This window comes from Podarcis liolepis, assembly GCF_965112155.1.
Source record: "Podarcis liolepis genome assembly, chromosome: 6".
Taxonomy (NCBI): Eukaryota; Metazoa; Chordata; class Lepidosauria; order Squamata; family Lacertidae; genus Podarcis; species Podarcis liolepis.
In genome coordinates, this window is record NC_139559.1 from 21,654,458 (window position 1) to 21,682,006 (window position 27,549).

The 27,549-nt window shown below is 39.9% G+C and overlaps 1 protein-coding gene across 16 annotated transcripts in view; it reads right to left on the reverse strand.

Moving 5' to 3' along the window:
* Positions 1–27,549, reverse strand: part of NCOA3 (nuclear receptor coactivator 3) — a 98,878-nt gene that overhangs the window by 57,621 nt on the left and 13,708 nt on the right. For 2 of the 16 annotated variants that reach the window (XM_083507903.1, XM_083507909.1), the window contains exon 2: positions 17,827–17,867. The exons of the other annotated variants lie outside the window; for them this stretch is intronic. The gene's annotated coding sequence lies outside the window, so the exon portion shown is untranslated. The remainder of the gene's footprint in view (positions 1–17,826; positions 17,868–27,549) is intronic. 16 annotated transcript variants of the gene reach the window in all.

A 27,549-nucleotide genomic window follows, 5' to 3' on the forward strand; every position in this document is an offset into this window, starting at 1 on the left:
TATGACACCAGTTTTATTTGTGGCGGCAACAGTCAAACCAAGAAGCACTATCATTGCTCCTGTGTGCATGGTTCCAACACATAAAATTTAACCTTCTATATCAAAGGCACTGGAATTCCACCACTTGGCAGACTGGCCTGACATGCCTTGACTTGGTTCAATGCATTCATGGTATAGCCCTGCATTCCTCAACCAAGACAGAGGACCTCTTCAAATATTTTTGAGGACTGGGGCACATTCCATGTGTGCATCACATTTATTATGATGAATGGCGGACAACAGATTCGAGGCTGAATCCCAACAAGACAAAAATACTGTTTCTGTGGGTAAGGGGGCAGGCAGGTTTGGCCCACTCCCTGATCCTGAATGGGGTAATTGTGCTCCCAAAGGACCAGGTGTGTGCAGCCTTGGGGTCATTTTGGACTCACAGCTGTACATGGAAGTGCAGGTTTATTCTGTGTCCTGGGCAGTTGTTTACCAGCTCTATCTGGTACGTAAGCTGAGACCCGACCTGGCTGTGCACTGTCTCGCCAGAGTGGCACACGCTCTGGCTATCTCCAGCAAAGACTACTACAATGTGCTACCTTTGAAGGTGACTCAGAAACTACAACTAATCCAGAATGTGGCTGCTAGACTGGAGACTAGGAACGATTGCTGGAACCATATAACCCAAGTCCTAAAAGAATTACATTGGATCCCAGTACACTTTTTGAGTACAATTCAAAATGTTGGAGCTGACCTTTAAAACCCTAATTGGCCTTGGCCCTGCTGCCACTACAGCCTCTGCTCTGCAGAGGCCTTGCATGCCACATCTGCCTCCTGTGCCATCCCCCACCCCCAGAACCATCCTTGCTTCTCCTTGGCAGCAGCCAAGCGAAAGCCCCCGACTCGTGTGTGTGTGTGTGTGTGTGTGTGTGTGTGTGTGTGTTTCCAGTGCTTTTTTCTACTAAAAGGGTGGTGGTATTCTTAATCTTAAAGGAGGTGTATTAACTTTGCTGAACATCTGTACCTGAAGGAGTGTCTCCACTCCCATCATTCTGCCCGGACGTTGAGGTCCAGCGCCGAGGGCCTTCTGGCAGTTCCCTCATTGCGAGAAGCAAAGCTACAGGGAACCAGGCAGAGGGCCTTCTCAGTAGTGGCGCCCGCCCTGTGGAACGCCCTCCCATCAGATGTCAAAGTGATAAATACCATATTTTTCACCCTATAGGGCGCACCGGCCCATAGGGCGCACCAGGTTTCAGGCTGCAGGCTGCTGTCCACAAGCCTTGGAAGCCCGGCGGGAAGATAATCTGGCCTGCTGACGGTCTGGGAATCAGCATGTTTTTACACGAGTAGAATGTGTGCTTTTATTTAAAATGCATCTCTGGGTTGTCTGTGGGGCATAGGAATTCGTTCTTTTTTTCCCCTTTCAAAATATAGTCCGGCCCTCACAAGGTCTGAGGGACAGTGGACTGGCCCCCTGCTGGAAAAGTTTGCTGACCCCTGCTTTAGAATGGTGTGGTAGCTGACATAGTAGACTGCAAGGAAAAGTGGAAGTTTGAGGAAATCACCTCCACCCATTTTGGCTCATGGAAGCCTTTGCTATATCAAACAGCCCTACTGTCAGTGAAGGGGCACAACTGGATGCAACTCAATGCATTGTTAAGGGAATCCACATTGTAATGTTTTTATGCTTAAACGTTAAACGAAAAACATTTCCCCTATTATCCTTGAAACAGACTGGTTTGAAACATGCTGCCACATTCTTGTTCATTCATATGACATATGGTAAATTATAAAGGACGTTATTAAACAAAAAAATTTGGAGCAGCCTCTTGGCATTTGCTTAACACTTGCAGCTTTCTCTTAGAAGGAGGGATACCACCACATATTGTTGATTGATTCCTAAGACACATTTTAACACACTGGTCTAGGATAACAATTGCATTTATCTACACCAGTCACCTAGAGCCTTCTGTTACCTTGCTGCAAGTCAGTGTGATCTGCATATCAATATATTGAGTTACCACAGTAACAGGAAGAAACTAACTCAAAAACAGCAATGTATAAAAATAGAAATGAAGAGGAGCAGTTCAATCCACAACCCAGGTAAAAACCTTAATCACAATTAACACCAAGTTGCATAAATTGGAGAATTAGAATGTGAAAGTTATTCTATCAGTTCAAATCTCTGCTAGAATGTGTGTCCCTGAGAGCCCTTATTTCAGCCTTAGGGCCACTGAGAGGATTTCTCTCAAAGTTTTTCATATGAGCATTTTGAACTATCAGTTGATAAAAATAACTTTTCCAAAGCCAGATATATTTAAAGCTTTGAACATACCACATACTTCTCAATTTTATGTGTCGTATTACATAATAATATTGCTATGCAGAAGTTTGATGTATGAGGCTTATTAAAGTTTTATACTTTGCACTCTTGAGCTAATGAGAGCCAATACACTTCAAAACAAAATGTTCAAAGCTCAGACACATATGCTGAACATGTGTGCATACAAAAAGGTTTCAAAATTTTGTTAGAAATGTGAAAATGAGTAAAGCTCCTGTTACCCTTGATAAATATCAGCTGTCCTGCAATTCAGGCCAATATGTACAAATTTTCATAAACCACAGGACTTGAAAAGGAAATTTTGACTTCAATAGCTGTATGTAATGCATTCTACATGGCAATACTAAGTCAAGGTCAAGAGTTCAAAGGTTTCACTTCAATATGGGAAAAGCTACCTTTTAAGAATAAGCCACTGCTATCCCTTTACTAGTAGAAGTAAAATCACTAATGTCAATAAAGTGAGCAAAGACTGAATTAATTCATTCAGCTTGACCTTTCTTTTATTTAGATTCTTTGTACCAAAATATGTGCTAGCCTATGAAAGGACATATCCTGCAAAAATGGTAATACAGTAAACCCACAACTTACACAGGAGTTATGTTCCAGGGATCAGACCTAAAGCCAAAATTGGGTTTAGTCAAAATTAGGTTCAGGGGCAGGTGAGACTGCACCTAAATTGCAGTCTTACTGAATAACAATAAATGACAGCTACTGAACTTATTTATTCTTCATGTTTACTTTCATGGCAATCTATTTTTGTTTCTAGTTTTAAACAACATGACCTGTAGGGAGCAAGCTACATGAAAAGAAGCCACTATTACAATACAAAGTGAAATTAACCTACCTTTCTTACTTTCAAGATTTAAGTTAGTGTTTTCATACGAAGCCCCAACACTACTTTTTGCAAACAATATTCCTCAGTGAAATAAAAAGTATTATTTGCATATCACCACTTATAACTATTGGGAGCTTTACCAGGCAAAAATCAAGCAGGGCATGTACAGAGATTTAATGTTCCTGATCTTTCCACAGCTAAGAGCTCCAAGAAAATATGACAAAATCAAAGCTACAACCTCCAAAGAACTGTTGTGGTGGATGCCAGAACATTATTTTTCCAAAACGGAAAAGCTGGCAACATGCGTTGGTCGAAAAGAAAGACTGCCCCCAATCTGTTTCTGGGACCAATTAAAAGTGCTGTCTTTAACTCTTAAAGCTGTAAACAGTTTGAAACCAGGTTGCATGAAAAGTTCTCCCTCCTCCCAAATATTCCTAACCAAGATACCTTTTTCAGTGGTGGCCTGAAACTCTCCCTAGAGAGTTTCTATGGCCTTTTCAATGCCAGGTGAAGACACTCTTTGTTCATCCAGGATTTTTTTATATTGTGCTTAAATTAATATTGGGCTGTTGAGGCTACTGTGGCCTTAATCTGAGCTGTTATGCTATCTTTTACAAGGAATATTTTCTGTTGTTTTTTAATTTGTTACTGTTGATTTTAATTACTGTATATTGGGTTGTACTACTGTCATTTTTAAGCTAGCCAGAGAATTTTATTGATAACCAGCCATATAAATCTAAACAGCCAACAAAAATAAAGTCAGTCCCTGGTACCTAGGACAAGCAGAGGTACCACATCGTTCCAAATGGCCTTACTTCAGTAGTAGAGCACATGCGTTGCATGCAGGTGGTCCTAAGCTTCATACCTGGATAGTTAACAGATATCTCAAGTCTTGGCAAGGCCTTTGTATTGAAAACATGGAGAGCCACTAGCCCATCTAAAACAATGTTGGTCTGGATGAACCAATATTCAGCGGAAGACAGGAAGATATTAGAAATACATAAGACTATTTCTCAGTACAATCACATATTAACAATAATAAAAGTCAGCAGCATTTTTATGATGAATGTATAGCAAGGGAGGTTCTGGATTGTAGAATGTATAGAAATGGAGAAATTATATTTCTGGGAAAGTTTTAGCAAACCAAGTTTTGAGTTGGGAATTGAGTTGGTGTGACAACTGAACAAAGGTACAGGTCTCAAAATGAAATATTGGGTGAAGAAACCAAAGAACACCTAAAAAGTAGATGAATTTGCTCAGAGTAAAAAAATTGTGATTTGTAAGGGGTGGGAAGAAACAAGGAGCCAATGTGGATTTTGCATTCAGGACAAACTGCAGACCAGCAAAAAAAATGACATATATTCAAGTTTATTAAATTGTCTGGCACACGTCATTTAAAGACAAACAGAATGCTCATTGCATAGCTTAGATTTGCAATGGGAATAAACAGCAGTTAGCTCTCAATTTTCAGCAGTGAAAATGTTAGTGCCATAAACTATGAATGAGATCATGTCTTTGGGTACTGAAAGGCTATGGCCCCTGGAATTCCACAGTACTAAATTGCTACTTTAACTGGAGTAGAATGACAAACTTTCTCAAGCATTTTAAGGGATCCATACAAAGTCTATTACAATTTTGAGTCAAAAGTAAAATAATTTTTTTAACTAAAACTTAATTTTAGTACATTTCTGTACCGTAAGGTAGTATATTTAGTAGTTTTCTATTACTGTAGCTAAAGATACCACTATGTATGACAAATTACAGTGTACAATAGTAAACAGCCACAAAACTGGTAAATGCAGCTCAGAAACAAGTGGTTACTAGTACAGTGGTGCCCCGCAAGACAAACGCCTCGCAAGACGGAAAACCCGCTAGACGAAAGGGTTTTCCGTTTTGGAGGCGCTTCGCAAAACGAATTTCCCTATGGGCTTCCTTCGCAAGACGAAAGCCCATAGGAAAATCTCCGGGACAGCGGGGAAGCGCAGCGCGTCTTCCCCGCTGTCCTCGGACCTCCTCCGAAGGCTGGCGGTGGGGCGGAGAGACCTTCTTCCCGCGCCAGCCTTCGGAAGGCTGCTCCGAAGGCTGGCGGTGGGGCGGAGAGACCTTTTCCCCGCGCCAGCCTTCGGAAGGCTGCTCCGAAGGCTGGCGGTGGGGCGGAGAGACCTTCTCCCCGTGCCAGCCTTCGGAAGGCTGCTCCGAAGCCTGGCGGTGGGGCGGAAAGACCTTCTCCCCACGCCAGCCTTTGGATGGCTGTCCTGAAGACTTGCAGTGGGAGGAGGGTTTTCCTTCCCACCGCCAAGATTCAGAATGCTGTTCTGAATGTTGGCGGTGGGGAGGAAAAACCCTCCTCCCACCGCAAGCCCCGGGAACAGAGGAGAAGCGCTGCACCCCTTCCCCTCTGTTCCCGTACCTGTCCTGAAGGCTTGCGGTGGGGAGAAAAGCCCTTCTCCGCACCGCCAGCCTGGCAAGCGGTTTCCATAGGAACGCATTAATTGATTTTCAATGCATTCCTATGGGAAACCGTGCTTCACAAGACGAAAAACTCGCAAGAATAAAAAACTTGCGGAACGAATTAATTTCGTCTTGCGAGGCACCACTGTATTATAACATTCAATATTTTTGGTAATTAATACAGTGGTGCCCCGCAAGACGAATGCCTCGCAAGACGAAAAACCCGCTAGACGAAAGGGTTTTCCGTTTTCCGATGCGCTTCGCAAGACGAATTTCCCTATGGGCTTGCTTCGCAAGACGAAAACGTCTTGCAAGTCTTGCGATTTTTTTCGCTTCCCCCCCCTTTTTCTAAGCCGCTAATAGCCTTTTAGCCACTAAGCCGCTAAGCCTTTAATAGCAGCTAAACCGCTAATAGCGCTAATCCGCCAATAGGGTTGCTTCGCAAGACGAAAAAACCGCTAGACGAAGAGACTCACGGAACGGATTATTTTCGACTTGCGAGGCACCACTGTACTGCAAACCATACAATAAAAATACATCTTACTAAAACATTGGGGGAGGGTCCTTAGAATCACAGAGTTGGAAAGGACCCCGAGGATCATCTAGTCCAACCCCCTGAAATGCAGGAATATGCAGCTGTCCCTTAAGGGGACTGAACCTGCAGCCTTGGCGTTAACAGTACCACACTTTAACCAACTGAGCTATTCAGCTTCTTGTGGCCTGCCACACACAGAGTTTGACAGACACACACGCACACACACACACACACACACACACACACACACTCTCTTAGTGGCATTTCAAAAGTTTGTATGGGGCTGGGCTACAGTAGAAAAAAAATCTGACATAGAATACTTCTGCGTGGTTGCTGAGAAGTTCTTTATATCAATAGAGAATATAGTCTAGAACTACTTTCTGTAGAGCACCCAACTGAATAGGTTGCACAATAGATGAGGTATTATGTGATCACAGGTAAAGCAAATGCTAGCAGATATATGGAGGACAGTTTTCAAATTTCATAACCGAATGCCATGTGATTTTAAAATATTAATCCTTTAAGACTCTATTGGACCATTAATACTAGAGGGAAATTCAAATGATTTTGGAAAAGGCTATGGATTTGATAAAAGACAATTGCTTCACAGAGACATTCTTAAGTAACTTATTTGTGCCAACCATTAGTTAATTATTCCCAATTAAATGTTTGGTCAGGATATAATAAAACGCCAACTCATCTCACCAAAAAAAGGCTGGTTTGTAATATGATTTCCTGTATCAGAATACATGCACAGTAAATCCAAAGATATCTTGCATGAGAAATAAAAATAGCCAGTGTGTACAGTGTAAAACGACGCTAGACAAAAGACTGCGGGAGGCGAGGAGAGTCAAACTACAATATCTGTTACTTGGGAACACTGATTAGAACAGAGGCCACAGAGTATCATTATGAATGCATTTTGCTATTACTGTTTCGAGGTGAACTGCACCCAAGGGGGGGCGGGGTAAAGAGAATTTGCTATTAATCATATTAAATTCATTGTTCCTTTGATGCTATAGGCAAGGCTATATACAAGGATTCTACCTCTACTGTACCCCAGATCAAACTGTATAATAGAAACAATAACCATCAAAAATTAGCAGTTTGCAGTCATAAGCCTTACATGTGCAACACTTCTTTCAAACATGAGCTGTTACAAGATGATTAAGCAAAATGTTTTTAAATAATCACTCTGACATAGTAATAGTCCACTGGAATTATTGCACGCAAGCCCTGTCTAGATAATATGCCTCAAGTTAAAACGCAAGATTTCAACTGTTGCCTCAGTACTTTCTCTGAGTCCAGAGGAAAGAAAAAATTACCAGTTTCAGAAAATTGAAAATGGCTAAAATGTTTATCATGTCAATTACGTTCCTAGAATACTAAGCTAAGCACCTCCATTTATTAGTAGAGTCAATCAGATTATGAATCTATTGTCACAGTAGCAAGTAAATTTTAAAAATAAACAGCAATAAATGCTTAAATACAGTTTAGGCTGGCTAATTTCAACTCCTTTTTTATATTACAGAACTGTGCTGTTATTCACATCTAATTTGTGAAACAACATTAAAGGTTTTCTAATTTGAAAATCCAAACTATTTTCCTCCATGGCAATACTTGCAATTTGACTGAGTTTTAAAAAATATTTATTATCAAAATAAACTTAGGAAAATTTAAGACTAAAGACATGTAAACATTGAACTAATACAAGCAATTACATATTTGCACAGGGGCTGCATTTCAAGGCACATGTGTTGGCGGGAAATGTGTTGGCCCACCCCACCCTCTTCCATCCCCTTCCAAGGCCGAAACAGCACACTCTTTGGCGGTTGTGTGTGTGTTGAACCTGTGCAAATGGGGAGTTGCCTGTATGAGAAACCATTTAATAAACAAAACCTGAAGCATAAAACCTTGATAGCATCAAGAATGCAATACTAAACCCAAGTAATTAACAGCAAATTTGGTTGAAAACAGTGCTACTAAATATTTTTTCTTTTAAAAAAAATTGCTTAGGATTGGGATGCTACAAGATGATTTAACTGGGATTTCTCAAATACACAGGTGTTGGGCACAAACTGCAACTTAAATTCCTATCACAGTTTTGCTGTATGCACCAATGAAACCAAATACAGTGGTACCTCCCGTTGCGAATGGGATCCATTCCAGAGGCCCGGCCCCATCCCAAAAACTTCATAACCAGAGGTGCCCTTCTGCGCACCCAAGCGGCACGATTGAGCGCTTCTGTGCATGCGCACGGGCCGTGTTCGCAACCCGAAGATTACGCTACCCGAAGGTCCACTGTAGAGTTGCATGAGAGGACAACTGTGCTCCATCATTCACTACACATAGCATTGAGATTTTCACACACACACCCCTTATGCCAAGTTGGACCATTGGTCCACCTAGTTTCGTATCATCCGCATTGACAGTGTTGTACAGCAGCAGCTCTCCAGGATTTAAGAGAAAAGGCCTCTCACAGCCCTATCACCGATGACAGCCGATGTACATGTTCTATCACGGAGCTATGGCCCTTCCCCAGGTTAAATGGAATGCAAACAAAATCGCTGTCTGACTACTAAAGCAAATCAAAAAAACTTTGTTTATTATCTGTATGTCAGCTGACTTTTTGTGCTGACATTAAAAGCCTCCAAGAATTTCCAATGTTTACCACCACTTATTTCCAAACCAAAAGAACCTAATATTTTGGGATGCAAGTGTTCGTTAGACAAATAGTCTCAAATTGTCTGCCTTTTACATTGTCAGTATCCATACTGTTTGCACAGGAGGAGAATCCAACAAATTAAGGGGAGAGAGTCTACTTATTTGTCAGGTTGTTTTAATTGTGGGTGTTGCTAAGTAGAGGGAAAATGCGAACTCTGCTGTTACTGGAACATGGAAGCTACTTGCTTGTACTTGTTCTTTATCTCCCTCCACCCCCACCTCAAAAGATTGCATGCGGAGCTGCACGATCACACAGAATAAATACAGGAAAGGAGGCAAAAAACCCCACCCTCTTTCTCTGCAAGTGGTAGGCGTTCCACAAGAACTGCTATGGGGTCAAAAGTTCACTGTGATTTCAATTTCACCTTTTAGCAACCAATCAGAAAACAGCAACTGAAGACAGAACTTTCAGCTGCAAATGAAAAGTTAACTCACTGAGTACCAGATTCCATAGGAAGGCAATTTTTTTTGAAGCTCCAGTTACAGCTACTGTTTTTCTAGGAATCCGACAGTGAAAAATAGATTCCATAATGTTTTCTTACCAAGTGTTTGTTTAGAGATATTTATAGCTTCACAACATTTGCACGATTTCCAACAAGCAAGTTATGAGGAGTAGCAAGATTTAACTGTGGCAACAGTATATTATTAATACCAATTGAAGGTGACATAGTGTGTTAGGTTTTGCATTTAAACATCCAGCTTGATGAACAGTTCTGTGAATTAAATACCCCTTCATTTACTTTACAGAAAAGTAAGTCTGCATATTTTGTAACTGGGTTTATTCCCCTGGTAGTTTTGAAACTGCTCTGAAGATGAAGGGTGACCTTCGAAACTATTTCTGCCCTGCTCTATAAAAGTGTCCAGAGAATGATGATAAAGGACATGTCAGGTTTTTTCTAACTCCTCTTCCACCTAACCTGAAAAAACTCTGGGAAACCTGAAAGTGCCTTACTACTTTACAACTTTATGTTGTAATGTTGCTGTTACAAGAGTTTAGAAGTCTTCTAAAGAACCAATACAGTTGCCTGCATTTTTTTCTTAATTCCACTGGAATAGCTATGAAATTTATGTGGTTCCTTTGTAAAATCTCAATTATCCAGATTTTTTCTCTCTCAACTAAATTTACTCCGAGTAGACCTACTGAAATAACATGACCAAGTTAGGTCCATTAATATAAATAGGTCTACTCTGCCACCCACTATATTTGTGCACGTTAGTTCTTTTAAGTCCATCCCTCTTCTGGGATATCAGAATACCACAGAGACAATTGAAGCTTTCTGTACTTCGCCCAAACATGACATACTCTTAAATTCTACAAAATCATTCACACATGATTGGGCCGGATCCGCCCCCTGGGCCTTAGTTTGCCTACCCATGTTCTAACACATTTGAGAACCTAGACATAATTAGGCATAACTGCATCTTTAAATCTCTGCAATACCTCAAGGACTGCCTCTCGCCAGCCTCTCCCCATATAAAGTGCCTTGGACCCCACAATCATATTCTGAGCCCTTCTTTGTATGCCTCCTCCACTAGAGGCCTGGAAGGCAGCAACACAAGATCAAGTCTTTTCTGTGGTGGCTCCCCACTTGTGGAATGCACTCCCCAGGCTTGCCTGGCACTTTCACTACGTATCTTTAGGTGCCAAGCAAAAATATTTTTATTCTCCCAGTACTTTGGGTTAATTAAATAACGCATGGCCTTTTAAACTAGGTTTAATTAAATTTTAATTTGACCCTGACTTGTTTTTAGGAGGTAATTTAATTATTGTTTGATTTTATACCAATGTTATATATTTGATGTTAGCCGCCCTGAGCCCGGTTTTGTCCAAGGAGGGCAGGATACAAATAAAAGTTTATTATTATTATTATTATTATTATTATTTGTTTGGTTTTGTTTATTACTGTGTTACGCATTTTTGTGTTTTTATATTGTAAACCACCTTGTGATCTTCAGATGAAGGGCAGTATAGAAATTTATTTAACAACAACTGCTCCTCCATCTCTGCCTGCTCAATGGCCTCCAGTCCACCAGTCCACCGTCCCTCACACCATGTGGTGGGCCGGATTATATTTTGGGGAAAAAATAATGAACGAATTCTTATACTCCACAAATAACCCAGAGATGCATTTTAAATAAAAGGACACATTCTACTCATGTAAAAACACGCTGATTCCCGGACCATCCATGGCCCACGGGTCTTAGGTTGCCTATGCCTGCTCTATACTGTTTGCGCACCAAACCATTTTTTCACACGAGAAGACCGAATACTTTACCATTACTATACTTAAAGTGACAGGAGGCTTTAGACTGAAACAGAACAGCAAGCCATTTTGGGACAACTGGGTTTGTTTGTTTTTTAAAAAAATGTTCACCAGGTGGAGCAGGTTGTGATGAAGGAAGTCCATTTGCAGCAACTAAAAGTTTTATCTCAACAATATCTGTGCACGATGGTACTACTGGTATATGACTGCATTGGCTGAAATACTCTTGCTTAAAGAAACCACCCTGCCTAGAGTGAGTACATTAATGTAACGTCTTCCATATGAGAAACTTAAAGGTCACATAAAGGTAAAGGTACCCCTGACCGTTAGGTCCAGTCGTGGATGACTCTGGGGTTGCGCGCTCATCTCACTCTATAGGCTGAGGGAGCCGATGTTTGTCCACAGACAGCTTCCGGGTCATGTGGCCAGCATGACTAAGCCACTTCTGGTAAACCGGAGCAGCGCATGGAAACGCCGTTTATCTTTCCGCCGGAGTGGTACCTACTTATCTGCTTGCACTTTGACGTGCTTTTGAACTGCTAGGTGGGCAGGAGCTGGGACCAAACAATGGGAACACCTCGTAGCGGGGATTTGATATTTTGATATTTTGTTCCCCTGACCAAAGGTTTCAAGAGCAGGTTACAATGTAGGTGCCTCCTGACATGTACATTATCAGGGTTTTGTATGCAATTGGTAAAATTTCTCAGCAGCGTATCAAGTCACCTGGGATGGTACATGCCTGGGCGCGGGGCAAAGTGCCCATGGGGGCAAGGCAAGCTACCCACGGGGCGGGGCAAGTTGGGGCAGGGTGCATTGCATGGAGCCTCCACGGAGTCCCGCCACCAGCTCCCTCTCAGCTGTAGGGCGGCTAAGGGAGAGGCAGCAGGCAGACACAAGCCCCACACTGCTGTTTTGGGCAGCACGGAACCTGCAGGTGCCCGAGCCACTGCGTCAGGAGAGGCGCATGGCATGGGCGCACTGCAGGCCAGGTCCCACAGTAAGTGCAGTGTGGCACTCGGTGAGCTCTCATCCTTCAGCTATGCCTCTGACTTACGCATTTGTATTAAGTGGGTAAGAGATCTCTGCAACTAGGGATACATAATAACTGATAAAACCTTGAACACCTCCCTTTTCCTGAATGTACCTGTAATCATTTGGAACACCAACACTGTTCAGATGCAACTCTGAATGTGCTGAGGGACAGGGAGAAAAATCACAGCTGTTCATCTCTGCACTCTGCATCCATACAAAAATTGGAATATCTATCCATTTTGAGCAGGGACTCTTGACTATGCAGATTCTGCCAGTTGAAGACACAACCTACAGATGTACAGAGTTTCAGACATTACTATACAAACTGTGGGAGGCAGTGGAAGACAGGAGTGCCTGGCATGCTCTGGTCCATGGGGTCACGAAGAGTTGGACACGACTAAACAACAACAACAAACAACAACAACAATACACACATGCAAATGTCCAGTGTCCGTGGACAGGTGTGATTTGCCTCCACACACACATACTACTCCATCCAGAGCTGTAGTGCTATGATAGAAAGCCATTCAGGGAAGACATTTAAAATAAAGTTGGCAGAAAACATATTTGAAGCAATCAACCTCCTGGTAAGCAGCAGCAACACAACGGACCAGGGGTCAGCTAAGCAGTAGCATGTCATCACACTGTCCACTATTAGGGGTCACAGTGATACAATGCTTCCACTCCTATATGCAGGGCCATCACCAGGGAGTAGAAATAGGTTACTTCTGCCCCCCCCCCGCCCCCACAAATGATTTCCTCTTGTCCCCAATGCTATTTCACATTTATATGAAGCTGCTGGGTATAGTGATCAGGGGGTTTGGGTTGTGGTGTCATGTATGCTGATGACACCCAACTCTGTATCTCTACTCCATTAGAACCTGAATTGGTTCTTGGAAGTGGTAACGTGCTGGATGACAGTCAATAACCTGAAGCTGAATCCTGATAAATTGGAGGCACTATTCTTGTGTTTAGGAACTTGGTATTCAACCTGTGGAGTCACACTCTTCCTGAAGGAGCAGGTGTGTAGTATGGCAGTGCTTCTTGATCCATCTTTATCATTAGAAAAGCACTGGGGACAACATATAGCGCTACACAATACCATGTACATGCAATGGAGCAGATGGGCAGTGTTCCAACACCACTTTCTGGAAGTTGATACCCATGCAGGAAAACAGAAGTGTAGTGCACACAATCTCCATCCTGGGTGACAACCATGATATGCCTAAGAGTTCTCTGCTGTCTGTATCTGTTTTACCGTCATGCTCTTAAAAGCAGAATGATGTGGTATGCATATAAAGTAGGGTTGCCGTATTTCAAACAGTGAAAATCTAGAGGTTTTTAACTTTGCCCAAAGCTTTTCTGGCAAATTTGCCTTTAAAAAAATGAAGATTTTGATCTGTTTTTAAGGGGAATCACCAAAAAGCCGACATAGGTTGCCATATGTCCAGATTTCCCCCACATTTTTAGCGATTTCAGCCCAAACACTGCTTCTGACTGCAGTATTCTGGATATGTCCAGGAAATTCTGGACATATTGCAACCCTATATAAAGACAGACAAGGCAGGGCCGAATCTAAAAGCTTTAAACAAAAACTACCACATACAAAACCCAAAGAACTTTAAAATAATTACACCCCCTTTGCTAGAATTGATGCAGCCAGTCTATTACAGATAGCCAAACTTTCCAAATAATCAAGGGTTTGTTTCCAGTCATTCGCCACAAGGATGATGTTCTGGCAGAAAGACAAGAAAAACTGGTAGGATGTCATGTTACCCTGGATCTGTAAGAAGAGAGATTTAACAAGCTATTAAATAGGAGGTAGTTTGACAATGTCAACAATGTTGAAGGGGAAAGCTTTTTTGTCTATTTGATTTGCAACATCAAAAACTGACCTGCAGGATCCCCCAAGACTCCAAATATGGCACTAATTACAGTGTGAGTACTAAAGCCAAACAAAACCCACTCAAAGGAGAGAGAGAGAATATACCCTCTCCCTTATAACTACATAACGTACCTCTGTTAAAGAAGGTACTCTGAGAAGAGTCTCTAAAGAAGTTCTTAAGACATGGATGGATTCTAAGGAAATTCTGCAAAATTGTTGAAACTTCAACAGCTTTTGTATACCTATTCCATTTGTGATGCCCAGCAATGCAAGCTGACTTCAGTGAAATTTAAAGATTACAATGCTTTGCTTATATTTATTGGTTATAGGCAACAGATTAAAAGCTTCCCATGTCCCTCCTTGCCATAAATATGTTCAAATGGTTGATTTGTTGTCTTCTTTCAGAGGGATTTCTCATCTTACCATTCTTAACCTTGTTGAATCTCCATCATTAAGATTCTGATTTCAGGCCTCATTTTCTGCAGTGGTACCCTTAGTTTCAAATGCTCTGTCTACAGAGGCCTATCTAGCATTAACTTTACAATATTCATGGCACAATATTTTAGTCTAAGCTGCTTGATTTCCTTAGTTTTTTTCTTTTTAGCTTGCTTTCTATTGATTGATTGATTGATTGATTGTGGTGGTGGTGGTGGTGGTGGTGGTATGTTCTTTAGATATTGTACTTCTTGTTGGGTGAATTATTTCACACTTCCCTAAAATCTTCAAATGAAGGGCAGTGAAAATAATTTAAATGCGTGGCTTGTTCCTGCTTTATACCTCAGTGCTATGCCTATGGCCCTGTTTCCCCCTTTGCACCAGCCACAAGTAGATTAGAAGCCACCACTTTAGATAAACCACAGTTTAGTGTTACATGCAACCAAAATTGAGTTATTATTGACTGTAGTGTAGGTTGCATTCAATGATGTTGTTTTACTTGTGCAACAGAATTTTCCCTGTAACCCAAGGATACTATCTCATGGATATACAGTGGTGCCTCGGGTTCAGAACTTAATTCGTTCTGGAGGTATGTTCTTAACCTGAAACTGTTCTTAACCTGAAGCACCACTTTAGCTAATGGGGCCTCCTGTTGCCGCTGGAGCACGATTTCTGTTCTCATCCTGAAGCAAAGTTCTTAACCCGAGGTAATATTTCTGGGTTAGCGGAGTCTGTAACCTGAAGCATATGTAACCTGAAGCGTATGTAACCCGAGGTACCAATGTACATATAATTTGTTAAATGAATAACTAGAGTTAAACCTTATCTGATGTTCTGTTTGATTTTGAAGATTTAATGGACTGGTCCTAAAAAATTTCAACAAGTGGATTTCTACATAAGACAGCAGACAACAACAATTTCTATGTAAGACAGTACATAACGGCAATATCACAAATGACTATTATTCTATTCCTGCAGGCAAGATGCCCTACACAAAATAGTAGGATCTTTCATGTCTGTGCTGCCTCAGTGTATGTTCCAACAATGACACTCTATTGAGATAGATGAAGAAGAGCAAGACCATTTGTGGCAGCATTGTATAAAAATCCTTGCTAGATGAACATGGGGCCTTCCTGCACGGAGCAATTACTATGGAAGGCTACCTGGCTACTTGTTCAGATGCATCAGTCCTTAGCATGCAATGTTTATCAACAATGCTGATCAGCTTTTAAAGAGGAAATTATACAGATTGGTTATTAGTTAAATGTTATGCTGTGCTTAACTTTAAATGCCAATTGTTCCCTAATACATTCTTAGATCACAGATACTGCTTAGAAAAGGCAACCACTAAATTATTTTAACACAGGCTTTATATTTCAATAACCCTCACTGTAGGCAACTTCTCTGTCCTTTCTACATACTGAAAAGTCGTCTAAATGGAGATATTATTTAAGAACTCCCCTTATTTCCCCCATGGCCTCATTTTAAAAGAAAATGTCTGCTCTAACATTTTATATCAAGTCAGCATGTTAGCAAGCAGCTTTTCTGTGTTCTGAATTTGATTAATACAAGCCAAGGTCACTTCCTGAAAGATGTCTAGCACTGCAGCTGCAAGCAAACTAGGTTTCTCTGCACTCTGAAGCTGGGGGAAGGGAGTGGGCGTTGGCAATTGCTAATACCACGATAATAGCTAACATAAACCTTGCCTGATATCAAGGGGAAAGCGAAGGGAACAAATATTCTAAATGTGTTCGTGAATGTACACAACTACACAATTTTTTAAAAAAATGAAACTTCAGGATGTTGTTGCTGTTCCCCTGCACACACAGAAACGGTGGCAATTACATTCTTAAGACAGAGGCATTTGGGTTGTTTTCCAGTGTCCCAGAAGTGGGGACCCTACAGCCCTTATCCTAATTATCATGTGATTCTCATATGGCAAGGAGACGGAAAAAGGAGGGAATGGATTGCAGAGAGTGAAAAGATGATAGTTTGCCCATGTTCTGGCTCCACACCAACCCACCAGCAGCCTGTGGCCTCCCACACACCCCTCCAAAGGAATGCGGTCCTCAGCAAAAAAAAAAGGGCTCCTCAACTCTGCTGTATTTGTTTTTTTGAGCAAGCCCCACTGAGACTGAATTCTGAATAGACACACTGAGAATAGCACTGTAAGTAAACAATACATAATGTTACCTATCTGAATTCCATTTTCCCTCAAAGCTGTTGAATTACACTCCGCTTTAATACAGATTTTATAATGCAATTCCTATAAATCAATTGGTTTCACTTTGCATTAAAAATGTTTCAAATACAATACTCCAAGAAACCATCCTTAAATCTTTTTACTGGCTCAATAAGCATGTTTTGGCAGTCATGCAATTTTGGCATTAACCCCTTAATATGCTTTCAACATCACGCATTATAATGTTCCTGATTAATGCCAAACTTTGTCATACCAAGATCAAATGGTGCACCCTTTTAAACACTTCCAGAAATAAGCAGCAATAATTTTCATATTTGACCTCATGGTTTGCAGCAGCCCAGGAATTCAAGAACAACAAGGAAGGTATAGACAATCATGCAACAAATTCTAATGAAAACATGGTAACTCCAAATTAAGACCAACTGTACTTAATGTGGATTACTCTCAAGGAAATGAGCAAAGGATTGCAGCCCAATTCAAGCAGAAAGTTTGCTGAAAAGCATCACATGTCTTTGTGACCCATGTTTAATAATCACACCTAAGATGAAAAATAAAAATATTTCCTCAGATTTGATAGCTAAAGCATTCAGTATTTGTGTACTACCTGTGATGTGTTCTAGAGCGAGGAACTGGACCATGACACAAAGAAACAAACAGCTTAAGAACACCACAATATGCCATGGAACAAGCAAAGCTAACAACTGAATACCACAAAGATCAAAAGTTACAGAGGTAGTGGAAAAGGCCACAAAGTTAAAATGGACATATACAGAGCATGTGGCAAGAGATGACTCAGGTTGATGGAATAAAGCAATGCTAGTGTGGAGACCCCACAGTTTTAAAAGACCAAGGGAATGACCACTAACAGGAGGGCTTATGTGGATGGAGGAAGCAAACAACAGAAAGCTATGGAGAGAACCTGAAGAGGTAAATATCCAAAGATAGATATTAGACTGTAAAGATTCAAAAAACCACATGGAAAAGGAAGTACGGTTCAACAGATTCCACACACCCCCCCACTTCCAATAGCTTTAAAAAACTATGTAAGATTTCCTGTGCTTAAACTGGCTTTATTCCACCAACTTCAATGGGACCAGATAATTAACTGTATTGTAAGTTCACTGTTAAACACTTACTTGGAAATGTATTCCTCTCAGCACTCACACAGCATCTCTACCTAGAGGTTGAAAAATGGCAGGATACTAGTTAGCCAGAGAAATAAAACTATTTATCTAATCTGAAAGCAAAGAAGTGTGCGTGAATACATGTCTATGGAAGTTACGGAAACAACCTAACCCTTAAATGAGAATGGGGGATCTAATGAACTGAACTGCAATTCTGCTGTCTACAGACCTCCATTTACCCAGGCACAGAGAGCCAATTCAAACATTAAGTTGCTGAAGTACAATCCTCTCATATGACTGTACCACCACAAAAGGATTTTTTTTTAAATTAAAAAAAATTATTGCGCTAGCCAAAGGCCATGGCATCATCCAAATAAAGTAAAAGGGGAGGGAGAACCCAACAGTCACTACATATGCAGTAAAACCATGATCAAATCCACCAAAATTCCTTGCTACACAGAATAAAAAGTAATTCTCAAGTAAAATGTGCAAATTAGATTTCCGAGTCCCCTTTGCAGTTGACTGCTAGCCTATACAGTTGTTTCTTCCTAACCATGTTCCACAGCAAACCTGCCATCTTACACATTAGATTAAATTGGGAATCTTCTCACATTAGAAAAGTTTGTGTGGAGTTTTCTTAATAGAGTGGTTTTAATGGAAGTGTCTTCTATCTAAAACAAACAGATGATACAATCAAGTGGAAAGCCCCAGAAGCTCAACATTTGTATTGTTCCTCTACTGCAATGTAAAATATGTACACATTGACATAAATAGCAACACACTGCAACTTAGAAGGGTTCCAGTTTTCAGCCTACACAAGGGGGTTACCCTAGGAAACAGAAGCACAAAACAAAGATAAAAAGATAGGAAAAAGTTATACTGTGAGTTGCTTCACACATTACAAGGTAAAAAATGAATTCCTATATAACTGAATGTTCCAGGGAGTTACTACAAATCAAGTGTTTTCCATACTAAACAAATGTTGCATTTCAATATGCACAAATCTAGGGGTGTGGGTGTGTGTATCTTTTGGTAATACAAGTACAAAGTATATAACCAACGATACTATCATTTTGTATGAAATACTCAATATTTCCCCAATGAAAAGGGGTCTTTGGGGCCACAGCATAGAACAGATCATAACCACAAAAGGGGTGTTCCAGGGGCCAAATCCAAAGCCCCTCCATTTACCAGAAACAGAGCTGGCAGACTTCTTTCCCATTCTAAGGGCAGTTGAGAACAATATACTCCCATACTAACACTGAAGACCTGAGACTGAAATCTGAACAATAGTGGCACCATATGGACACAATATTATTTCCGTTCCTGATACTACAGTTGAATTTGATTGCAATGTGCACATTTTTATAAGCCCCTCTTGGGGCTATAAAAGCAGGCTGTAAGTATTCCAAACTTGTAAATAAATATAAAATCTGGGAGTCTAGTCTTTCAAAAAGTTAATTCTACCAGGGTCAAGTTGTATCAAGTAAAATGGGTGCATGAACAGTATCTAGAATATACAGTGTGCATGAAGCTAAATCCAGATATGAAAAACTTAAAATAATTTTTTTAAGCCTATCCATATCAGAACCTGTAACATTTAAGATTCAGCTCGCCTCCTGTCTAGAGGTTATGTAATTTAGGGAAGTTCTGCATATTATAATTGGTGCAGGAAATACCAGAGTTAGACCAGTGCTTTTTATGTCAAATGAGTACATAATGGAAGCAAAAATGAGTATATACTAGTTTGTACAACCTGAGCCTTCAAAGTTTCCTAAATGAGGTTTAAACACACATGTACACATACTAATGACTCCTACACTTTTTCTGCTAAATGCTGGCTCAGGGTAAATGGAATTAGTCTTTTACTGAAATAATTTTATTTCCGTATCAATGGCAGTGCTTTAATAGAGTTAGTGAAGTTGTTAAATGCTACAATATAAAGCATTTTTATTTTGGGAGTTTCTAGTCCACCATTCTATTGTCAAGAAACAGAATACAAAATTAATCAAATGCATCAAGTATTTAACATCACAGGGAGACTAGAGTATAGTATGTAACTACTTTTGTCTTTTCTCAAATTTATATGTCACTATCCTGGCCCAGAGAAGTTCTCAAATCAGTTTGCATCAACACAGCTTACATCAAGTACCAAAATGTAGCTTCCCTTCACCAATGGCTATTGAAAGCAACCAAAAATTAAAAAGTGGTGGGTTATCTCTGAAATGAAAAAAGTGCAGGCACAAGTGTGCTTTTCAGTGGAGAGTGTTTCCTAAGCTGAACACTGCACCTACAGACTTGTCAAACTGTGGGTTGGAACTACAAGAACAGAACAGCTTTCAAAAAGTCCTTGGGCTTGTGCACTTCTTCCCTTCAGCACCCTTTCAGGCCCTTACCAGAGTATTAAGCAATCAGTCCCTAAACCACCAGCAGGGGTTAACACTTTACTGAGAAATTCTTGCATAAATTGAAGCCTTTAAATAGGATCAGTGTGTGTAGATGTTTCTTTACTTCTCTCTCTCTCTCTCTCTCTCTCTCTCTCTGAAATACAGGCAAGAAATGTGATCTGTGAACATGTTATGTTAGAATTGTAGGTCTTACAAATACATTTACTAGTAAATGATAGATGTAGGAAGTAAAATGGTGGAGCATATGGGAGGGTTCAGATAATTTTTCTGGAGAGCTCCATGTAGAAGAATTAAATAACAGAATCAAAAGTTCTGTGTCTCAAAATGCAACTGGAAGACAGTGGAACATGATTTCAAGAGGGGAGAAGAAGCCATTTTCAGTAGGTGGGACTAGGGTCAAGGCTGAAAATGGAAGAGTACTGGGAACAAGTTGTAATGAATTTGATTTTACTCTTGATATCCAAGAGTCAGAAAAATTCCTGGTGACAATATCCTGAATAAAGCTGGTCAAACATACTGAACTTTCTAGTGCTTATTATTTTATTTCCATTTGTAATATTATTTTGACAAATCTCTATCATATACGTATGTACCTTTCAGTTTATTGGTATTTCTCTACAGCAACATGTGAGCAATCTATTGGCCCAGATTCACTTGAATGTTCCTCACTGATGACTTTACCATCTCCAAAAAGATTGCCACCAATTTTGCATGGCTGGTTCCCATCCTTGTATTAGAAACCTTACAGAGGAGTAAGGCAACCCCCTTCAGAGTAACACTGTTGATGCATTGGGTGGAGGAAATTGCCTGACACTTGTTGGAATCCATCTATCTGAGAGACAATGGAATACGCCTTCGGGGGTGAAGTAAAACTGCTCCATTAGAAGCACCAACACGACCTCCCCAGGGTGCAAAAGCCTGGGCAGTGTGTATGGAGGTCCTGGGCTGCCCAGATGTCAAGACCCCCTTTCAGCCTCACTGATGTGGTCCAAAGGAAAACAGAGCAATATCTTTGGCACCAGCCTGGCTGCAGGAGTCGCCTGGAGGCGTACAGGACGCCATCCAAGCATCTTAGGAACTTCACTCCAGATTTGTGCTTGACACTTTTCATAGAATTGTAAAGCTCTAAGGATCATCTAGTCCAACCCACTGCAATGCAACAATCACAGCTATCACAGACTTGACCTGCCCAGGGACAGAGCTTTTATAATCTCAGGAGGCATTTTATGCTTCTGATCCTGATTCAGTGCCTAAAGAATAATTTGCTAAACAAACTGACCTCTTCAAAAAGGCTCCTAGTCTATACAGAAGCTGGTACCATCTTGCAGTAAGGATTTTACAATTAAAGCACATGTGTTCAGACAGCAATTTTCCCCCTTAACAAAACCCCTACATCCCCCCCAATGTTTCAATTAAGATCTACCAAAAGCCAAAGCAGGTCTAATGAATAAATGCTTATTGACCACCACTTACTGCAATCAGAACAGTGAACTAGGAATAATAATAATAATAATAATAGTGAACAAAGTACTCCCTTTTGGGGTGAAAACAGTTTGGAATCATGTTGTAGAGTCTGACTACCCCAACACTTTTGTCTCATACCTCCAAGCACTGGTTCAACATTTGTACAGTTTTAAATGTGAAAATGGTCAGTCACACTGCTTAGGATATTGGATATCATCAATTAAACTTGAATCACAGTTTACACTTAGAAGTTCAGCAAACATTCACAAACCTCGATACTGCCAGAGAATCTTATCAGCTGGCGGATACGGAGGAAGAAAACAAGCACCCCCTGAACTATTTACTCAAACAGGATAAACATTAAAAATTGCACCCTGAATTAGATATTTATAGTCTGCCCTTCTGTTCAATAAAAATCCCTAAGGAAAAAATACTCTCATCAGATAATAAATAAATAAATAAGCGAGCCAACAATACAATAGCAGAAAAAGGAAAAACAAAAAATTGATGACCAGTAAAACACACATTCAATAAATACCGAGCTGTATCCTACTAAGTTTTACTTAAAGTGAACCAAGTGAAATTGATGGACCTATAGTAGTCTTGCCCAATAATCACAAGTCTACTTCAAGTATGACCACTGGTACCAAACAGTATGGGAAACAGCCCTTCTAGAAAAGCTAACCAACAAACTCAAACGAGTCCAGAGCCCAGGGACAAACAGAAGCGGATGCATTCACCCTGGTGTGGTTCCCCTTTATTAAATACCAGTACACATCCCAACAAGACAACAACAACAAAACCCGACAGCATACGAATCAATATGGCTAATTTGACCCAACAACCCCCTCTCCTTCACACACACAAACTAAACTCACTGTAGTCAACTGAAGGAAACTAACCATGCCCTAGGCCCCCCAATGTTTCTCACTGCCAATGAAAAATAGTAAATGAATGGAAAAAAGAACCTACCCACAAAAAAACTCTCACATACACTATGTAAAAGAATGGAAGTTTACTATCCCCCCCTTCTCTCTCTCCCCACCTCATAGTCTATACCATTAGTGTCTCACGCCGAATGTAACTGATCTTGAGAAAGGACTTCATGAACTGAAAGCTGTACAGTGGTACCTCGGGTTACATACGCTTCAGGTTACAGACTCCGCTAACCTAGAAACAGTACCTCGGATTTAGAACTTTGCTTCAGGATGAGAACACAGATCATGCTCCAGCGGTGCGGCAGCAGTGGGAGGCTCCATTAGCTAAAGTGGTGCTTCAGGTTAAGAACAGTTTCAGGTTAAGTACAGACCTCCAGAACGAATTAAGTACTTAACCCCAGGTACCACTGTATGTACTTTTGTTACCCAAGAAAATCTTATTTTTTATATATAAAAAAGTACAACTAAAACTGATATAAATCACTGGTCCTAAGCATCCTCAGAAATTGTAGTGTCTAAAACTTAGCACAGAGGGAACCAAACAGCACCACAAAGGAAGGAATTACAGAACAGAGGTGCCACTATCAGAAAGGCCTCAACTTCCAAGGACACATACTATATTTCAGATAATCCAAGAGAGACAAAACAAGGCCTGTTTTGATGACCTCAGCAAGTAGGCAAGTTAATTTTATCAGACCTGTGTTCAGACAGATATCTGAGTAACCTATCTTCTACAACCCTTTTCAGTGTCTGCTTAAAACATTTTTTGTTTAGGCAACCCTATACAGACATACATCCTTGAGGAACTGGGGCTTACTCCACTTGCCCATTTGCACATTCAAACTGGACACCTGAAGATAGCTTGAGAAGATGAAAAATATTGACAACTGAGAGGGAGATGGATTAGAATTGAGTGCCTTGAACAGGAGGGCCAGGATCACTTCCTAGTTTGCACAAGGTGCTACAGTTCAATGTACCGAGTGACAGAAGAGAGAACAGCTCACAGATATCAATAGAGAAGTTAAAGAACTAATGAAATATAAGTGTTTTTGCACACACAAACATTTGTGGAATTGTTACATAACACTTGTTCATAATACTCATCGCACACTTTCAGGAAACAAATCTTTTGTAGGTGTGGCAGTACTTATACTTTGGAACTCCCTCCCTCCCTATTTACACTAAGCAGGGGTGCACTGTACTCTTTTTGGCATCTGCTAAAAATATTTTAGTTCAGGCAAGTCTACCCAGACACATAGAAGTCTTCATGTATTTTAATCTGTTGTTAGCTTGTTGTAGATATTTTTAAATTTTAATTCTTCTTTTTAACTCTGTGAAAAATTTTAATTTTAACATTTTCTTTATTTTTTTGTAAAGTGCTTAGAGGTTCAATCTACTATCAAAGCAGTATCTATTAAAATAAATAAATAAATTTAGATGGAAAAGGGAAATTCAAATGGAGAGGAGAAAACAAGCTGAATGATGTCTGCTGGGAAAGATATAGCTGTTTTGAGGTTCAAAATCTTGTACAGGAGGTACTTACTTTGATCTGAAAACATATTCCACAAAGTGTTCCAGTGAAACATTTAGGAGGAAACTGCACTTTGCACATGTTTAAAGGTAATTTTTCCACACATGCACACACACACACGGAGAGCGCACGCTTTAAATTTTGTTCGACCCACCTGCAAAGAGCCAGTGATCTGGACTTAAATACATATTTATATCATACATGAAATTTGGCTCTTACCCAGCATTAAATAACACTTCTCATATTATTTTTTGAAGAGTTTAAGTAATTCAGGTAGACAATTTCTAAATAACCAGAATGCGCCACAAACAGCAAACAGTTGAAGAACAAAAAATAAAACAAAGTATTAAAAGCAAAATTTTGGTTGTTTGCCACATGATATGGGAGTGAACAGAGTTGCAAGCCCCATAAATGTATTTCCTACAGCTCCTTGTAATTGCTGAGTGTCAGACTTGCTTATACTACTGGAAGTCTTTTCAGATTTAGAAGAAAAATCATAATCATTGTTTGAAAAGACATTTAAAATAATTCTTTAAACTGTAGTTTAAGTACACATGCTTGATACTAGTTACTACCAACTTTCTTTTATGTAATTTGAAGATTTTTTAAAGCATATACATACACATATATAATTGTTAGAGTCTGTCCTTGTGTCCGTTACCCTTTGTATAAAAATGTCACTTAAAATTAATTAACATGTAAATATTGTGAATCCATTAGTATTCCTCATAATATTTAATGCAACAGTAGAAGACTGAAAAAAGAACAACAGGAACTGCTAGGTGCTCTTATTTTGCGTAAAATCCAAGCACTCTGGGCTATGGCTGATGAGTGACCTTGAGGCAGCTCTCAGAAGGTAGTTGCCATAGCAACACTATCACAAAAGTGGCTCATCCTTTGCAACACACACCAACCTGGTGCATCATGTTGCTAGATATAATACCATTGCTATTCTGTAGCTCTGCTGAAGCTGTAATATACATTGCAAACGTGGGTAGATTTTTTTTAAAAAAATAGTATATTGCTCATAAAATTATCACTTCTAAAATGCAATTGATAGACATTACTTCCAGAAAAGATATTTGGATAACATAGTACTGACACGTTTATACTTTTAGGAGAACTGAAACCAATAATCAGAAAATTATTATTTACCAGAAAATTATTATTTTAACACAAGTATTTGCAATAACCATGGGTGATGGGCAGCATGTTAGAAGAAGTTTCTTCTAAGATGGCTCCCACGGCAACACAAGCACATAACATTTAAATACAAATATATAAAGCTTTTTATTCCTTTAGGGCTAGAGGTGGTCAATAGTTAAATTTTGGTTCATAATCCCAGTAAAATAATCCAGAAGCATCTTTAGAATAACAACCTGTGGTGAAGAACTCACCAGATCTTAAGCAAATAAAATCCTATTAAGCTGGTCTGCAACATTTATCAATTTAATAACTTTGATTAAAGAATAAAAAATATTTTATAGAAAAGGTGCCCCACACATTAAAATACAATTTAACTATTAATACAAGTCATTATAAAAGCTACAAAGGATAAGCACCCTTAAAAGTGATACAGTGGTACCTCGGGTTACATACGCTTCAGGTTACAGACTCCGCTAACCCAGAAATAGTACCTCAGGTTACGAACTTTGCTCCAGGATGAGAATGGAACTCGTGCAGTGGCGGCGCGGCAGCAGCGGGAGGCCCTGTTAGCTAAAGTGGTATCTCAGGTTAAGAACAGTTTCATGTTAAGAACGGACCTCCAGAACGAATTAAGTTCTTAACCCAAGGTACCACTATACTCTCTTCTGTCAAAAGGAATTGAAATACAAGCAAACTCGTTTAGAAAAATAGATATATACCAAGTTTGGGGCAGATAAAGTCAAGGCCGGGCCAAAAATGGGTTTGCAAAGCACCACAAGATTTATATCCTGTTCTTCACCTAATGGCCTGAATAAGTTACACCTGGATCAGCATCCGAAACACCCCAGGTGCCAGGCATGTTTTGCAACTTGGCATGGTCCATTTGCAACCAATTTACAATTACTATTAGAAAATAACAACTTTTGAACAATAATTCCATCCTAACTCCATTACTTGATTTGCATTTGATCTAGAATGCTAGGATTCATGAGACCCATCATGGGCCGGTTTCAGGTACTCCTCATTCTCTCTCATGGGATCAGCTTCACTAGGGAATTCCTCTTCCTTGTAAATCAGAATTGAGGTTTCCTGAACCTCTATTGACAATGCTATAGATCTGCTCCTTCCAGGAGAATGCAATCCCATCCACACCAGACCAGCTTCCCATCTCCCAGACTCAAGAACTTAGAATACATAATACATTTGTCTGTTCAGGTTTCAGTCTCAATTTATTGGCCCACATCCTGCCCATCACTGCCTTGAAGCTATAGTCTAGCACCACCTGATTCAGATGAGACAGAGAGCTGGGTAGATGAGCTGAAAAAAGGTACAGATACTTACCCAAAATATGTTAAGTTATATTCTAAACAGCAAGCTAACATGGACTCATTTCACTTACACTCATTAACTGAATTACTAAGTACTTTCTGTAGCAAGTGTTTTTCTGCTCTAAAATGCTGGCTAGTTGTCTGTTTATTGCAGATTGAATAACTAAAAATTCCATTCAGAGTCAAGTCTACTGCTCAAAATACCAGCAGCACAAGCATGCCTCCGTGTTACTAATGAATATAGTGGAAAATTTCACAGGCCCATATCCAAAAAGTATGCAGCTTATTTTTACCTTTCTTCCTGCAAAGCAGTCATTAGACTATGACCTTGGATTTTACTTTGTAAATCCTGGAAGTTGCTCTTCCTTTTAAAAGGTTTATATTTCACTTATAATACAGTTTAGAAACTGGCATTTGTGCAACAAACTTTTGAAGAAAGGCTAACTTGATCTTTTAATAATAAAATGATTCTAACTAGATTAAAAGGCTAGGTGAAGATAATAATTTCTTGCAACAGGCCATTAAATAAAACTACCTTGTGAAGTTTTGAAGCAGAAGGCAAGCTTTTAAGTGTTATAAAAAATGTTGAGGGTATTTCCACTGTTAGCACTTGCTATTCTGTAATATTTTATAACATTTTGTATCTAAGCTTACAATTAAAAGTACATGAATTCTCAGACTTTTTCATGAGTGAGAAATGCTGAAATGCTCTCAAAAGGAAATATTGTGTCAACACAATTAAATGTGCAGGACAATATCCACAACACATCTATCTTTCATGGTCTTGGAACAATTTTCAAAGAAGTGTGCAGCTTTTCAGAGCAATTAACCATGGTTAAATTTCATTTCAAATAGACCTGTTTCACTAATCATATGACAGCAGCTTGTAATTAGACACTTTGCCTGCTCACCTGTGGCAA